Genomic DNA, 18,239 nt, shown 5'->3' with positions numbered 1-18,239 from the left:
AATTCACAGCAGACAAATCAGCCCATTTCCAACGGAGCTTGTCCGCCATCTCGTGCATTTTCTGAGCGCTACATTGGAGTCCAGACGGCTCGAATTGATACAGAAGGACTTCTTTAATCGACTCCAAACATTTATGCTTTCCTCTTCGGAACTATTTGAATCATATTCATAACTGGATGAGTAACAAGAAAGCATCTTTTTCCGAATCTGAACTCTCGAAAGCCATTGTTTTGATTCTGGAGCAAGGCAGTTTGTGAAGGAGTATCCTGGCGTGACATCACAAACAAGGGGGCGGGACTTTCTGAATCTGCCCAGTTTTATTATTATTTTTGATGCTATAAAACATTTTTTTTCTGATGTTAGTCAGGAAAAAAATGGTGTCACTTGTCCTTTAAAAGACTGCAAAGCACCAAGTGTGGTCCGTGAACTGCTAATGCTAATCAACCTCGTTGCCCCCTTTACTTTTCAACCAGCGGGCCCTTAACAAGTCTCCTTCTGTTGACACTCTCTGATGAGTTTGCTAAGTGTACAAGAATGTTCCAAGGACTGTGATCTCCCAATTCAATTCCATCCCTTCGTCACAAAAGCCAGAGATCCTCTCGGAATCAGGGGGGCAGAGAAATTAGGGGATCAGAGCCAGGGCCGACTCCTGAGCAAACAAACCGCGAGCTAATGGACCGTCCGCTTTCTCCTCCTTTCGAATTATCGTCTGAGCGAGGGAACGTAGCCTCTCGCTGGGATCCTGGTGATAATGCTAACGCTTGCTAATCCCTAACACACACATTGGCCTTGCACTCCTCTCGATATACACACACTGGCAAGGTGTAATCTCCGCACCACCCAGGCAGTGCTTTTCGGAAGACTACAAATACCCAAGAACCCCCTTTTTTGGATGGTATAGCTTATTTTTGGCTATCATATCAATAATAATTATACATTTCATTCATAAGCGCCTTTCAAAACTCTCACTTTACAGTCGCGGAATATTTTTTTTTCTATGGGTGTGCAGCGGCAGCCATACGCGCGACCGTTCACTCAACCCGGAATAACTCAAATAGATAGAAAGCTAGCTAGCTAATAGATAGCTAAGTGCTATCAGGCAACAGCTGAAGGTTTAACAAAGCGCTAACATAGACCAAAGGTCTCGCAGTGGAGAAATTTACATTTCACAGCAGCAAAGTTGTGATTGGAAGCGGAAAGGAAGAAGTAGAAAAAACAAAATACAGGAGCTCCTGTAAAGGCAGTGAATCACGCAGCGCCATTTTGAAGTCAAAACAACAACAAAAACTGAACAAAAAAATGTGATAAACAAAAGACACATGATGATGATAATGATGATGATTATGATGATGATTATGATGATGATTATTATTAGTATTATTATGATTATGATTACAATTATTGTTATTATGATTATAATCATTATTATTATTATTATTATTATTAATATTATGATGATAATGATCATGATAATGATGATGATGATGATTATTATTAATATTATGATGATTATTATTATTTTTATGATGGTGATTACGATGATGATGATTATTATTATTATGATTATGACTATTATGATTATTGTTATTTTTTTTATCATGATGATTACGCTGATTATTATTATTATTATTATTATTATTATGATTATTATTATGGCTACTATTATTATGATGATGATGATTATTATTATTATGATTATGACTATTATGATTATTATTATTGTTATTATATTTTTTTATCATGATGATTACGATGATGATGATGATTATTATTATTAATATTATGATTATGGCTATTATGATTATGGCTATTATGATGATGATGATGATTCTTATCAGAAAAATAACACATGTTTTCAAAACACTTTCCCAAAACAAATACATGTGGAAATGCCAGTCGGAAATCAAGGACAACAAGAGCCAATGTCCAATCCCTTTTCCCCCCAAAGGGGTTTGTTTGTCTTCCGAAAAGCCATCAATCATCAATCAGATGTAAAGCCGCAGCCCAAAGGAAAAGTCTGCCTTGAAGCACCGGCTGACTCAATGACGTCCTCGTCTTAAGTGGACATCAGATCAGATGTCACGTTCCATTCGCCATCGCCGGGACCTCGCCTAATACCCCTCACAGCCAATTAGCCAACATAATGGCGGCAAAGACACAATAAGCCAGCTCGGGTGCCAAGAGGAGCTACGCATGCGACCCCCAAAGACTTGTCTGTGGGGACCAAAGGCTTGGCTTGCAAATCAGGCCGCAATCCCAGGGACGCTACCGACGGGGGGGGGGAGATACCTGTCCGAGTTGCGTCAAGCGGCTTATGATCCGGTAATGATCTGGGGGGCCACCGGAGGGAATTCGGTGTCAGGCAGCTTTAATCGGAAAAGTGGTGTCGGCTAATTTGGCCACAATGAGGTTAAAATCTTAGCGGAAGAAAATAGGTGGTTTGAAAGGGGGAGTAAAAGAAGCTATTTTCATCAAACAGCAAAACCCTTCACTAAATCGCCGTGGTGGGGTGAGGTTCAATTTGGATCGTTCCTACAACAGCCTTCTTAGGCAACATAGGCTTAGTTATAATGATGAGGTGATGCCAGGGCAAATTGGGCAATCAGGCCAGTCGTTAGTCTGGACAATAGAAGCGATCAGTGGAGCCGCAGGGATTAGTCCCCTGCTCCCCCCCAACCTGAGAGCAGGGACCTATCATAGCAGAGTCCGGCACTGCCATGTCTGGACAGTAGGGGGATATATTATATATATATATAAACTGCCAGTAAGACTTTAGTTTGCTGACGAAGCTTCTTGGATAAGAAGCGAAACGTCCGACACCTTGAAAGAAGTACAGATGACGTCTGAAGAAATCTTTTCACCGATGGACCACTCCTGTACCACTGAGAGCTTACACAGACTGTTCTTTGTTGTTTTTTTAATTGTGATTGAACAATACAAACACGCCTGCTCACAATGAGACACGACACGAGGAAGTGACGTACAGTGATACCTTGCCTTACAAACTTCATTGGTACCCAGACAGAGTGTGTAAAGTGAAAAGTGTGTATCCCAAAAATTAATTTCACATAGGAAACCCTTAAAATGAGAATAATCCGTTCCCAGATCCCCATAAAACATTATTTTCTACTTTTCTAAGCCTTAAAACTACACAAAATATACCTTATTTTATGTATAATAAATGTGCTATGGTATTATAATTAAAGAAATAAACTGTACTGTATAATAAAGTGGTTTTATTTGCGTTTGTGATGGTCATTGATGGCTTGATGGAATGGAGTGGCCGCTTAAACACTTGATGAGGAACATAGGCTTCTTTCACCATCTTGAGGAACGATGCCTTGTAGGTGCTTTCTGTGTGATCATCGTATCTAGTTCATCAATTGTGATCTGTTTAGCTGGATTGATAGCTGTTTGCATTAAGTGTACAGATGGCTTTTGCGGGTTATTTGTGGAGCCTGATTGATGGGATATTTTAACCTTGCAGTCTACACTGTGCTTTTGAACTATCAAAGTTGAAACGAGTCCAACTTTCACTGTTTTCTATCCATTTCGTCACTCTCTCTCTCTGTCGTTTGCCTGTCTCTTTCATGTTTAAACCACCTGCCCTCACGGCTGCGTTCTTGACCAATCACGTGCCTTTAACCGAAGACTGGGGGCGGGGAATAGAGGACAAAAACGAGCCGGCAACCATTTTCTTGTTACGAGAACGGGCTCGTTCGCCAACGACACGTCACTCATTGTGGCAGCTCCGTGTGTATCCCGAAAAATCGTTGGTATGCCAAGGTAAAAGTTTCCTAAATTTAACGTTCGTAAACGGAAAAGTTCGTAAGCCAAGGGCTTCGTAAACCGAGCTATCACTGTATAAATGTCATTATTTATGTATGTATTTACTTGTGAATGTCTTGACGTATTTCCCAATTGTCTTGGTTGTGGCGTTTGACGAAAGATCTTGAAAGCCTGTAAAGATGCTCCATGCATGCATATGCAAGAAGATCAGAGTGCATCTTTAGCCGCTTTGCCCTCCCGGAGATGTCTTTTTATTTGGGGGCTCCTTTTTAGCACATAAAGGCTGTATAATGAGCGTTTAATGTATGGCTGCTCAAAATGCACACCAAAAAAGGAATATTCAACATGGCCCATGTGGTGGATTTGTAAAGCCACCAGCACACACCCCCTTTTTGGCTTTTTCCATCCTTTCCACACCGCCTCTCCCTCCCCCGCCTCCCCCGCCTCCCTTTCTGAATCCATTTGCCTAAATCAATCTCGCGGGAGGCGGTCGTGGATAATGTACCAGCCAGGGTTTGTAAACCGTTTTGTTAATAATGCATTTGGAGAAGAAAAGAGGAGAGGAACGAGAAAGAGAGGCAGAAATGGGCAGAAGGGGCGCTGAAAGACAGAACAGTTGGGTGGGTGTTTGACTGGCGACAGACCCCCCCCCCGTCCCCCCATCCCCATCTTCTCCTCCTCCCTTCGCTAAAGACTTCGCATCCGCCCAATTTGGTCCTGTTCTCGCTTTAGTCACACCACCTGCCTTCATCATTCTTCGCCACACAACCAGGCCTTCGCTGACAAGACCAGCAGACGGAATAAACCCCCGTAACTCAGCCGCAACGCCCCTTTTCACACACACACACACACACACACACACGCGCGCGCACACACACACACACACACACACACACACACACACACACACACACACACACACACATTGACAGCATCCCCTTTATGGGATTATAACGATCAATAAAGATCAATGAGAGATGATCATAGCCCAATTGGCCATCCTGTGGCTATTCGGCATCTGACCACTTGACCTTTTTGTCTTTAAACAATGAGCAGTTTAAACTGGGAAACTTGCGCTCTTATCATCAATATAAGTACAGTGATACCTCAGCTTGCAAACATAATTGGTTCCCAAAAAGTGTGTTTAAGGCAAAGTGTGTCTTCCAAACATTAATTTTCCCAGAGGAAACCATTAACATGAGAAGAATATAATAAAACGACTTTATTTCTTTAATTCCAATACAACAGCTCATTTTTTCTACGTACAATAAGATATTTTGTGTCGTTTTAAAGGACAACCGAAACTATTTTTTGTTTCCTAACTGACATCAGAAAAACTTTTATAGCATCTAAAATACCAAAAACAAGCACACTTATATTTTTAGTCAAATGAAAAACACCAATAAAAATGAGTTAAAGTGTCCGAAAACGACTTCAAAATGACCTCGGAAAGTTTCAGTAGGTCCCGCCCCCTTGTTCGTGACGTCACGCAAGGACGTCATGCCTTGCTCTAGAATCAAAACAATGGCTTCAGAGTTCCGATTCGGAGAAGATGCTTTCTTGTTATTCATCCAGTTATGAATATGATTCAAATAGTTCTGAAGAGGAAAGCATAAATGTTTGCAATCCATTAAAGAAGTCCTTGCGTATCAATTCGAGCCATCAGGACTCCAATGTAGCGTCCCTGAAAATGCACAAGATGGCGCCCAAGCTCCGTTGGAAATGGGCTCATTTGTGTCAACTACTATCAAATAGTAGTCTTGATGCAACACACAATGATTCACCATCGCGTTTTTTTATGCGTTTTCCTTCTAATTTCGCCATCAACACGGATCAACACGAAGTTTTCAGACCAAACAAAGTACCCAAAATGCATTGTGTGTCACTTTCTCGGTCAGGGGCGTTCCTTCCGTGACGTCAGGAATCGTCACCAACTCGAAAACAAGACTTCCTGAATATTCAGCGCGAGTCTTAAAACGTAAAATATAGCTATATGCAGTAGTTATATGTAAAATACGCTCAGTATTTGAAGTGATTTTACAAATTATGGACACAACATGTCCGGTGGAATCAGTTGTCCTTTAAAGAACAACCAACGCCTAAATTAGAAAAACAACAGAAATTATAAAGTAGAAAATTACGTTTTATGGGGACCTGTGAACTGATTATTCTCATTTTAATGGCTTCCTATTAGAAATAAATTATTGGGATACACACTTGGCCTCACACACTCTGTCTGGGAACCAATTAAGTTCGTAAGCCAAGATATCACTATATTTTACTTTCAACATCACTCTATTCCACGACAATAGAATCATTTTCAAGAGCTATGTGTGTGCGCAATGCGAGAGAGGGGTGGTGGTGGTGGTGGGGGCAAAGGTTGACCTGGCCATCCCATCATGATAAATCACTGCTTAATGAGGAGTCTATTGTGTCTTCACATATTGTGTCAACCCCTGGCATCCCCCCCTTTTCTGCCGTCACCTCCCCCTTGTGTCCCTTGGAGCGCTACCTTTGGGTTGTTAAGCTGACACAGATAATGAACTGGCCCGCTTTGAACTGTCCTCACAATATTGACTGCTTGCACACAGCAGATGTCTCCCTGGCAGAAAGCAACTGGTAAAAGCACATTAGGTTAACAAAGAGAGCTTTGGCTTGCACTCGGGGGGGTGAGGGGGGGAGAAGGGGGTTCAGAGGGCAAGCTTCACAGTTGACAGAACTCGGAGGGTTATATCAAAACAACACATTTGCCAATTATTTGACGGTCGAGTGACAAAGAGCGGGTCTGTTTTTTTTTGTTTTTTGGGGGGGGGGTCTGTATCGGTCAAGTGGATATAAAATGGGAGTAGAGGTTGGAAATACAGTGATACCTCAGCTCACGAACAATATTGCTTCCCAGAAAGTGTGTGTAAGGCGAAAAGTTAGTCTGCCAAACGTACTTCCCCATAAGAAAGCATTAAAATGAGAATAATCCGTTCCCAGGTTCCCATAAAACATAATTTTATCCGCAATACGCCTTACAATTACACAAAATATACCTGATTTAATGTGTAATAAATGTGCGTACAATACAATATCGCCAATGTCGAGTTACATGTGTTTTTTGTTTTGTTATCAATACAGTGTTACCTCAGTTTACAAATATAATTGGTTCCTAGAAAGTGTGTGTAAGGCGAAATGTTCAACATGTACTTCCGCATAAGAAACCATTAAAATGAGAATAATCAGTTCCCAGGTTCCCATAAAACATAATTTTCTACTAAATAAGCCTGAAAACTACACAAAATATACATTCTTTTATGTATAATAAATGTGCGTACAAGACAATACAATATTGCCAGTGTCGAGTTACATCTGTTTTTTATCAATACAGTGATACCTCAGCTTACGAACTTAATTGGTTCCCAGAAAGTGTGTGTAAGGCAAAAAGTTCGTCTTCTGAACATGTACCTCCCATAAAAAACATTAAAATGAGAATTATCCGTTCCCAGGTTCCCATTAAACGTAATTTTCTACTAAATAAGCCTTCAAACTACACAAAATATACCTTATTTTATGTATAATAAATGTACTATTGTATTGTTATTAAAGAAATAAACTGTATTGTATAATAACGTTTTATTTACCTTTGTGATGGTAGTTGATGGCTTGATGGAATGGAGTGGGAGGAGGGACGGAGGGAGGGAGTTACTGTTTGGAAGGAGAGTCACCTTCCGAGTGAAAAGAAGTACATATGGCGGCTGAGAAACCTTTTCATCGATGGACCACTCCTGCACGACTGAGAGCTTAAACACAACTTCCGAGTGAAGTTGCCGTGCTTTCTCGGCGATAATACCCTCACACACTGTCCCCTGCTAGCTGCTTTTCGTTAATCCAAACCAACAGAAATGTTTCAACCTTTTTTATTGCCTGAGACCTTTGCTTAGCCAACACAGAAACACCCTTCATAGCTTCCGTGTTCTTAATGATGGTAGCAATGGTAAAAGTAAACGTGTTGCAAACACTTAAAAGCTTGAATCACATGATCAACCGTTTCCATCATTAACATAGTCGGAATGACAATCTCAATTTCGGATCTTAATTCTCTTTGTCCGCCTGAATATACTCCGCAAAAAAAAAAAAAAAAATCACATTCATTCATTCAAACGAGGTTGAGCGCAATACGGCCCCCGCGAAGCGACAAGTTTCTTTCTGCCAGAGGGACGGCTGTCTAATGGGTCAATAATAAGCCGTGACTAAAGGCTACTACCCCCCCTCTGCCTCCCCCCTTCTCTCCACACCCTCCTCGAGAGGCAGCTTGGCCAGACATACGCCTAGCAGAAAAGGTATGAGCCACCAACACTGATTACCATATAATTGCAGCCATTGTATTTGACATGGAGAATTAGCAGGCCCGCTAGGTGGCTAACTGGTCTTTTATTCCGCCTCTGACAGGACAAAAAAAACAACGTACAGACCTATGCAATTCTTACAAAGTGATTAAATGACCCACAAGAAGCCTCACTGATTGAGAAAAAAGTTTGAGAATACAAATTATGTTTTATGGGGACCCGGAAACGGATTATTCTCATTCTTAATGGTTTCCTATGGGAAATTAAAGTTTGGAAGACACACTTTTCGCCTTACACACACTTTCTGGGAACCAATTAAGTTCGTAAGCTGAGGTATCAATGTATCAGATGAGGTGAGGTGTCATTGGCGATATTGTATTGTATTGTACGTTGAAAAGCTTCACATGAATGAATGAAAGCCACCCCGCCGGTCAAATTTTCAAAGTGGCAGGTCTTTGAACACGTGTTTCTATTGACAGAAGGTGGAAGCTGGTATCGATAGCCAGGTTGATAGCCAGTCAGATAGCCAGCCAGCTAGATGGTGAATAGATAGCATATAGCTAGCTAGCTAGGTAACCAGCAAATGAGTTAATAAACACCAAATCACCATTTGCAATGTCAAAGTCAGCCTTCTTGTCAAATATGCTAATATGCTTGACATACAGCACAGAAGAAAATAATCAGCACAAGTCATCTGGACACTTGATGCAAAAAGCTATTAACCCAGCTAAACAGATCACAATTGATGAACTAGATACAATTATCACGGAGAAAGCATCTTCAAGGGATCATTCCTCAAGATGGTGAAAGAAGAAGGTTACGTTCCTCATCAAGTGTTTAATGCTGAAGAAACCGGACACTCCATTCCATCAAGCCATCAACGACCATCACAAGTAAGACGACTTTATTATAGTGTACGGTTTATTTCTTTAATTATAATACCATAGCACATTTATTATACATACAATAAAGTATATGTTGTGTAGTTTTTAAAAATTAGAAAGTAGAAAATGATGTTTTATGGGGACCTGGGAACGGATTATTCTCATGTTAATGGTTTCCTATGGGAAATTATTTTTTGGGATACACACTTTTCACCTTACACACTCTCTCTGGGAACCAATTAAGTTCGTAAGCCAAGGTCCCACTGTACCCAATTCATTCGGAGTACGCCGCATACACGGGAAAATCCGCTCGTTTGAAAATGCGTTCTAATGGCTGAGTGAGCGTCCATGATAGAAAGCAAAGACCACCACCGGTTGACCCCCACTCGCAGCAACAAAACCCAATTGGTCACGGCCGCCGGCAACTAATGGGCCAGAGAAGTCGAGCCCTGGGTGGGTAATGACTGTATTCTCCGCTTTTCTCTTTTGGCCCTTCTGTTCACCCCGCCGCCGCCCCCGAGGACCCCCGCTTTAGGCCTTCGGCCACCAGCCCGTTTGTACCTCTTTGCATGCCTTTGTGGGATTGACGCCGCGTGTTCGAAGGCTATTTGTCGCCGCGTCTGAGTGGCTCACTCGACAACAGATGCAGCAGACAGATCATGGCGCCACCAGATGCTGCAATGCGTCACGGCCGGCCGTCTCTGCCAACGCAAATTAGGACCTCACTTTTGACATTGAAATACATCCGATACTGAACTTCTTCTACAAGGGTGAAATGGAGTCGATGGCTGCTGAAACTCGTTGCGAGACCTGTTGTGTCTCAAGATGACTTCACATATAAGGCGCACCTGCATATTGGCCGTAGGGGTGGAATGGAAATAGATTCAAAGAACATACACACTGTGCTTTATCAAGATTGCGTCTGTTTTTAAGGTAGATGTTAAGGTTAATGCTAAGGTTTGGAAAGTTTTGGAATATTTTGGAACGTCTTTGATTTTTTTTTTAAGTTTTTGAAAGTTTTGGGAAAGTTTTGGAAAGTTTTTGAAAGTTTTGGGGAAGTTTTTAAAAGTTTTTAAAAGTTTTGGAAATTTATGGAAAAGTTTTGGAAAAGTTTTGAAAAGTTTTGAAAAAGTTTTGAAAAAGTTTTGGAAAAGTTTTTTGAAAGTTTTTGAAAGTTTTTGAAAAGTTTTTGAAACGTTTTTGAAAGTTTGTTAGTGTAAGGGTTCAGGGTGAGGGTTTGGGGTTAGGGTCAGTGTTAGGGTTAGGTTTACGGTTAGGTTTGGAATAAGTTTTAGAGTTATGGTTCGTCTCTACTTAGTATTTGAACGGTAAATGTGAAAATTCAGCGATTTTGAAAAAAATCCTAAAACGGTGAAGTTAAATAGACAAGAACTTTAAAGTACAAATCACTAAATACATATAACTGTTTAATTTATTTTTTCATTTGATATTTCCATGACAGCTTTCCATGATGACAGGTGAGGCACTGCCTCACCTGCCTCCACTGACCGCACGTCACTGGACTGTTAGGCTTACGGTTAGGTTTGGATACGTTTTAGAGTTATGGTTAGGGTTAAGGTTTAGGAATAGGGGTTAGTGTTAGGGGTTAGGAGTCAGGGTTAAGGTTTTGGAAAGTTCTGGAAAGTTTTGGCAAAGTTTGTGAAAGTGTTTGAAGGTTTTTGAAAAGTTTTGGAAAATTTTTGAAAGTTTTTGAAGGTTTTTGAAAAGTTTTGGAACGTTTTGGAAAGTTTGTTAAGGTGAGGGTTCGGGGTGAGGGTTCGGGGTTAGGGGGTGAGGGTTTGGGGTTAGGGTCAGTGTTAGGCTTGGTATCAGTTTTAGAGTGATGTTCAGGTTAGGGTTAAGGTTTAGGAATAGGGGTTAGTGTTAGGAGTTAGGGTTAAGGTTGATGTTAAGGTTAATGCTAAGGTTTGGAAAGTTTTGGAAAGTTTTTGGAAAGTTTTGGAATCTTTTGTGACGCTTTGGAAAGGTTTGGAAAGTTTTAGTAAGTTTGTTAGGATTATGGGTGAGGGTTCGGGGTTAGGGTTAGGGCAGGGGTGGGCAAACTTTTTGGGGTATTAGATAGCTAAATGTTAGCCAGTTTCCTTACTTGACTTGAAGATTGCATCACTAAGTTAGCTCCTAGCTAGCATCAGTAAGTTAGCTCCTAGCTAGCAACCGGTTCAGGGTGCCAGTTTCAGAAGGTCCCGCCCCCTTGTTCGTGACGTCACGCCAAGACGTCTTCCCTTGCTCCAGAATCAAAACAATGGCTTTAGAGAGTTCAGATTTGGGAAAAAGATCCTTTCTTGTGACTCATCCAGTTATGAATATGATTCAAATAGTTCTGAAGAGGAAAGCATAAATGTTTGCAATCAATTAAAGGAGTCCTCCCTTATCAATTCAAGCCGTCAATGACAGCAATGTAGCGTCCCAGAAAAGATCCGTTGGAAATGGGCTGATTTGTCTGCTAGGAATTTGTGTCAACTAGTATCAAATAGTAGTCTTGATGCAACACACAACGATTCACCATCGGGTTATGTATGTTTTCCTTCTAACATCGCCATCAACTTGGATCAACACGAAGTTTTCAGACCAAACAAAGTACCGCAAAATGGATTGTGGGTCGCTTTCTTGGTCAGGGGCGGTCCTTTAGTGACGTCACGTACGGACTCGTCACCAACTCAAAACCAAGACTTCCTGAATATTCAGTGCGAGTGTTAAAAGGTAAAATATAGCTCTATATACAGTGGAATATTTCTAAAATACGCTCAGTAGAATTGATTTGAAGTCATTTTACAAATTATGGACGCAACTCGTCCGGAGGCGTCGATTGTCCTTTAATGGTGTCTTTTATCCCAGATGAGAGACTTTCACAGGTACCAGAGTGTGTGTGTGTGTGTGTGTGTGTGTGTGTGTGTGTGTGTGTGTGTGTGTGTGTGTGTGTGTGTGTGTGTGTGTGTGTGTGTGTGTGTGTGTGTGTGTGTGTGCGCTGGAAGGGTGGAGCTCAGCGGTGGTGGTGGTGTTGTATTTTTGAGCTAAAGCCTCCTCGTCCTATGCTTGATTGCCCCGCTATAGACAGTCTCTGAGCGGTGGTGAATGGCTCCCTTAGAAGCCAGTGAATCAACTCTTACTGTGACGCTTCCATACATCACCCTCTATCAGGTTCCTCCCCCTCCTCTCTTAACTTTGAATTTTCCAAAGAGTTGAGCACAAAACTTCAAATCCCCCCACTCAAAAAAAAAAAAAAAAAACGTCCCCACACTTCTTTTGCAAAAACCTTTTCATGGTAACAAATTCATGACTTGCAAATCCACAGAGAAAAATGTCCAAATGCCACTGCGGTGTTGTTGCTCCTGTGTTGATGTTCACAAACTGATAATATAATATAATATAATATAATATAATGTATATTATGTAGTATATAATATAACAAATGTAATATAATACTATAAAATATACAATACAAAATATAAACAAATATAAACAAATATATAAAAAATATAAAATATATAATGTAAAGGAATATAATATAAAGTATATTATATATAATATAATAAATGTAATATAATATAAAATATAATACTATAAAATATACAATACAATATATAAAAAATATACAAAAATATAAAACGTAATGTAGTGTAAAGTAATAATATAATATAAAGTATATTATATATATATATATAATATAATAAATGTAATATAATATAAAACATAATACTATAAAATATACAATACAAAATATAAAAATAAGACAATATACAATAATAATAATACATTTCATTTATAAGATCCTTCCATAACTCAAGGTCACTATCATATATAATATATATATATACTGTATAATGTATATGTTGGATATATTATATAAATGTAATATATATAATATGTCTAATAATAATAATAAGTCGGTTGTCCTTTAAATGTAAAAACGGTGCGGCGGAGGTCAGTGACTGTTGCCTCCTTCTGGTGCAAAAGTGTGCAAACGCTTTGCATTTTCCTCAAGTCCTCAGAGACCCACGTGGACCTTGGGGAGGTTAAGCTCTGATCAGGCCTCGATTTCAACAAATGATACCATAAAAAGATGTTCAAAAACTGCTTTGACGCCAATGTGGTTCTTCCATCCAAGCTGTTCCCCTTCTGCTTCCGATTCCTCAAAATTTGCATCGAATTTGGCTTGATCACATTTACGAGCGCAAAGCCATCTTTGTAACGCGTCAAATTATAAAATCCACATTCGATTCGGAGACGTTCAATTTCCAGCAGTTAAGTGGCCCAAAAGTATTTTTATTGTTTTTTTTTTTTTTTGCCACTCACCCTGGTCATTGCTATGAAGTAACGGTAGTGCACGTGTGAAAAGTTTTTCCTCTCTTCACTTCTTTTTATTTATCCGGCTACCTCGCTGGCTACCTCGCTGGCGAACTGGCTGCCTACCTGGCTGGCTACCTAGCTGGTTACCTAGCTGGCTACCTCGCTAGCTACCTATTTGCTATCTAACCAGTTGGCTAACTAGCTGGCTACCTATCTAGTTGGCTAACTAGCTGGCTACCTGGCTAGCTACCTATTTGCTGTCTATGAGCTATATGGCTGGCTATCTAGCTAGCTTCCTAGCTGGCTACCGAGTTGGCTGCCTATCTGACCTTTTTTTCAAAGCTAGCCAGCTATCTGGCTACCTGGCTGGTAACTTAGCTGCCAACCTATTTGCTGTCTATTAGCTATGTGGCTGGCTATCTAGCTAGCTACCTAGCTGGCTAACTATCTGACATTCTTCAAAGCTAGCCGGCAAGCTGGCTAGATAGCCAGATAGCTAGCTGGCTACCTACCTGGCTATCTAGCAGGCTACGTAGCTGGCTACCTATTTGCTATGTGGTTGGCTGGCTAGCTAGATTTCTATTATTCCGAGTTCAGTATAGGCTGGCGCGTGTAGCTAATGTATTATTATTATTATTATTATTATTATTATTATTATTAAAGCCGGTTTATGAAATCTTCCCGAAAAAAATAGTATTGGAGTTTAGTATTTTTCAGTTGTATTGAGAGAGAAACAATAAAACGCCATTAGAAGTGCCCCCCCCCCCCCCCCCCCCCCCCCCCCCCCACCTTCAAGGATTATTTTCTTTTTAACGACACATTCGGCCACTTCAAATTCACCACCAACAAAAGATCCAATATAGACCTCCCTTCAAAAAAAAAAAAGGATACTTTGAGTCCCTGCGACCTTTGACCCCATCACTGTTTCAATCATCTCATGCACTCGTGAAGGAACTGTGGCTAAATTAGCCCTGCTTTCAAAGCCACAAGTGCCTCAATTAAAACTTCATCCTCTCTCTCCAAATCCTCTGCCACTCATCCTTCCTTGGCCAGAGCTCATCCGGGGGGGGTGAGGTGGCGTGGGGACGAAAGGGATGGAAAATGGGGGTGGTTGGGGGTAGGCAACATCCTTGACTTGCACTCCAAACCCTTTTACTTGACGATCGGCTATCAAAAGAAAGTCCCCGGTTGGATGACAATAATGCTGCAAATTAAAAGGAACGACTGTCCAAATTCAATCAAGGAAGGCGAGCGCATACAGAGTGGCCTTCGGTCCCGGCTCGGATTGGCTCTGAAGGCCCCCCCCCCCCGACCACCCCAACTCCCCGAAACTCTTCAAGACGTTCTCATGAACACAGAGGATGAATGGAGGTTTTCTTCTCAGAACTCCTTGAGATGCTCCTTCTTGCTAATTAACTGGTCCCCTTCTTGTGCTCTCACGGCCGTTTCTTTCAATCTCCTTCTTTGTCACATGTCGCAATAGGGCATGAATTGATACCGCTTTTAATTAATGAGATCATTGTGCCTCATCAATGTCATCATTATTATTATTTCGCCTGGGCACTCGGTGGTGATTATCAACATCTTTTTTTTGTTTTTTCTTTCTTCGGGTGTCCTTTCCAGGCTTCTTTGTATGCATTTTCGTATGAGAGCGGAGTCAAAACATTGCTTTGTAAAGTGTGGCTGTGGATGGGAATGTAGCCATTTCATTTTTTTGGTTTGTTTGTTTATTATCCAGTTACTGGTGTGAATTCAGCTATTTGGAACATTTGCAGATGTCCAAACTTTGCAACAGGTATTAATCGGCGGTGTTCAGGACAAACACCCTAAAGCGGAGTAAAAGCATTGCAATGTAAAGTGGCTTTGGATGGGAATGTATAACTGTGAGGCCTGAACGGCGATCTGCTGGGATTACAAATAGAGAGCTAGCTGGGTGGCTATCTAGCTAGCTCTCCATTTGCTATCGAGTTGGCTGACTATCTAGATAGGTATCTGTTGGTTAACGATTGGCTAGCTAGCTAGCTTTCTATCTATTTGAGTTATTTCCGGGTTGAGTAAACGCTGGCGCGTGTGGCTGCCGCTGCTCACCTGCAGAAAAACTTATACTGTGACTGTAAAGTGACCGAGAGTTTTGAAAGGCGCTTATGAATGACATGTATTATTATTATTATAATACTTATGAATGAAATGTATTATTATTATTATTATGATTATTATAGCAATTGTCATCAACGGCCATTTTGCAAATCACCATCGTGGATTGTTCAAATTAAAAAACATGGACGCATGTCGCAGACCAAACAAAGTACCCGAAATGCATTGCGTGTCGCTTTCTCGGTCAGGGGCGTTCCCTGCGTGACGTCACATAGGGCATCATCATCAACGAGACTTCCTGAATCTTCAGCGTAAGTTTTAAAAGGTAAAAAATAGCTTTAATATGCGGTGGTATCTTTGTAAAATACACTCAGTAGAAGTCATTTTACAAATGATGGACGCAACTTGTCAGGAGGTGTCGGTTGTCCTTTAAGAAGACCTGAATTGAACCTGGGACCTCTGCACCCTTTGAGGTGGATTTGCTTGATGGTTGGTGGAATTGACAAGCCAAAGAGTAGGACAGAGGTGGGGGGTTTGAAACCATTTAGAGCAGCAGGGGGTACCTCACCGATGGCTTATCAGAGTGCTTGTAAGGCAATGAGGGGATAAATTACAAGCCACAAAGAAGTTTGGGCCGACTGCGGAAAAAATTAGACGTGGGGGGTCCGCCGAGCGGAAAGTCAGTCGCAAGGCATTCTTGCCGTTTGTCTGAAGCAAAGACCCCGAGCGTCCCGATGGTCATCATGCCTCAGGGACTTTCAACTGGTTTAATGGAGCAGCTGATGGGCCACATCCGGGTTGAGGAAACCCAAAATGGCCGTGCAGGCTCCCCAAAAAGTCCGTCTGCCACATCTGAGGCGACACTACAAATATTTCTCACCCTGAAACTGCTGAGGTTAAATTGTATCGTGACTACATTTAAAGGACAACCGACACTTCCGGACAAGTTGCGGTCATAATTTGTAAAATGACTTCAAATGACTTCTACTGAGCGTATTTGACAAAGATTCCAGCGCATATAGCTAGCTATATTGTACGTTTTAGGACTCGCGCTGAATATTCAGGAAGTCTTATTTTCGAGTTGCTAACTAGATAGCAAACAGATAGCTATGTATATAGCTAATAGATAGCGTCACGAGCCGGCGTTGACTCAACCCGGAATAACTCAAATAGATAGAAAGTTAGCTCGCTAATAGATGACTAATAGATAGCTAACTAGATCGCTAATATATAGCAAATAGTGAGCTAGCTAGGTAGACAGCTAATAGATAGCAACACGAGCCAGCGTTCACTCAACCCGGAAGTAACTCAAATAGATGGAGAGTGAGCTAGCTAGCTAATCAATAGCTAATAGTTTGCTATGTAGATATCGAACAGATAACGAGGTATATAGCTAATAGATAGCAACACAAGCCAGCCTTGACTCAACCCGGAATAACTCAAATAGATAGAAAATTAGCTAACTAATAGATAGCTAGCAAGATAGCGCTTAAAATGTATTATTATTATGATGATGATGATGATGATGATTATTATTATTATTATTATTTTAGCTAATAGATAGCAAATAGCTAGCCAGCTCGGTAGATAGCAACACGAGCCAGCGTTCACTCAACCCGGAAATAACTCAAATAGATAGAAAGTTAGCCAGCTAGCTGATAGATAACTAATAAATATTTAATAGATAACAAATAGCTAGCTATCTGGGTAGATAGCTAATAGATAACAAATAGCGAGCTAGTGAGGTAGATAGCAACACGAGCCAGCGTTCACTCAACCCGGAAGTAACTCAAATAGAAAGTTAGCTAGCTACCTAATAGATAATTAATAAATAGCTAATATATAGCAAAAAGCTACCTAGCAATGTAGATAGCTAAGAAATAGCAACACGAGCCAGCGTTCACTCAACCCAGAAGTAACTCAAATAGATAGAAAGCTAGCTCGCTAGCAAATAGATAGCTAATAGCTAGCTAGATAGCAAACAGATAGCTAGGTATATAGCTAATAGATAGCAACACAAGCCAGCCTTGACTCAACGCTGCAAGTTAGGAATAACTCAAATAGATAGAAAATTAGCTCGCTAGCTAATAGACAGCTAATAGATAGTTAGTAGCTAGCTAGCTAGCTATATAGCAAACAGGTAGCTAGGTATATCGCTAATAGATAGCAATACAAGCCAGCCTTAACTCAACGCTGCAAGTTAGGAATAACTCAAATAGATAGAAAGTTAGCTATCTAGCTAATAGATAACTAATAAATAGCTAATAGATAGCACATTGCTAGCTAGTCAGGTAGCGAGCTAATAGATAGCAACACCAGCCAGCATTTTTTTTGTGGATCTTCTATGAAAACACAAAAGGCCAAGTCCAACAACTGCGCCCGGGGCGGCTTTTTTTTTACTTTTGAACGCCCGCAAAACAGATAGTAGTGCAGCGATCCCCAAAAAGCTCCCGAGTGGGCTTTCCCGCTCTTATGCAAATGTCTGAAAACGCTTGAGTGAGAACGATATATGAATCCAATGAGGCTTTCTCTCTCTTTCTCTCTCTCTGGCGCTCTTTTCGGAATGCTTCGCCACAAAGTAGTGAGAAGGCTGAATGGCAAAGCGTCCGCTTCACTCCGCTTCACTCCGCTTCACTCCGGATCACTCCCCTTTCTGGCCATGCGTATTATTCAGCTTGACGAGACGCAAAGTGACATAAGCAGCCGGGCTCACTTTCAGCCAGCGCCAATCCGATTATACGGCCAACACGGCATCAATGCCGCGGGGCCAACAGGCAGCCAAGTCCGTCAAGCAACCCCTTCCTCCGCCTCCTCCACCCAAGCGCCTTCTTTT

General features: G+C 41.1%; 1 protein-coding gene across 2 annotated transcripts in view; it reads right to left on the bottom strand.

Moving 5' to 3' along the window:
- The window catches only part of htatip2 (HIV-1 Tat interactive protein 2), a 38,700-nt gene that overhangs the window by 15,345 nt on the left and 5,116 nt on the right, over positions 1-18,239 (bottom strand). The window contains exon 2 of one of the 2 annotated variants that reach the window (XM_088991453.1): positions 9,566-9,705. The exons of the other annotated variant lie outside the window; for it this stretch is intronic. The gene's annotated coding sequence lies outside the window, so the exon portion shown is untranslated. The remainder of the gene's footprint in view (positions 1-9,565; positions 9,706-18,239) is intronic. 2 annotated transcript variants of the gene reach the window in all.

Source organism: Hippocampus bargibanti, linkage group LG03 (assembly GCF_051943395.1).
Source record: "Hippocampus bargibanti isolate YZ-2025 linkage group LG03, ASM5194339v1, whole genome shotgun sequence".
In the NCBI taxonomy this organism is placed as follows: Eukaryota; Metazoa; Chordata; class Actinopteri; order Syngnathiformes; family Syngnathidae; genus Hippocampus; species Hippocampus bargibanti.
The sequence above is the reverse complement of the archived record's forward strand: the minus strand, read 5'-3'. Positions and strand labels throughout refer to the sequence as shown.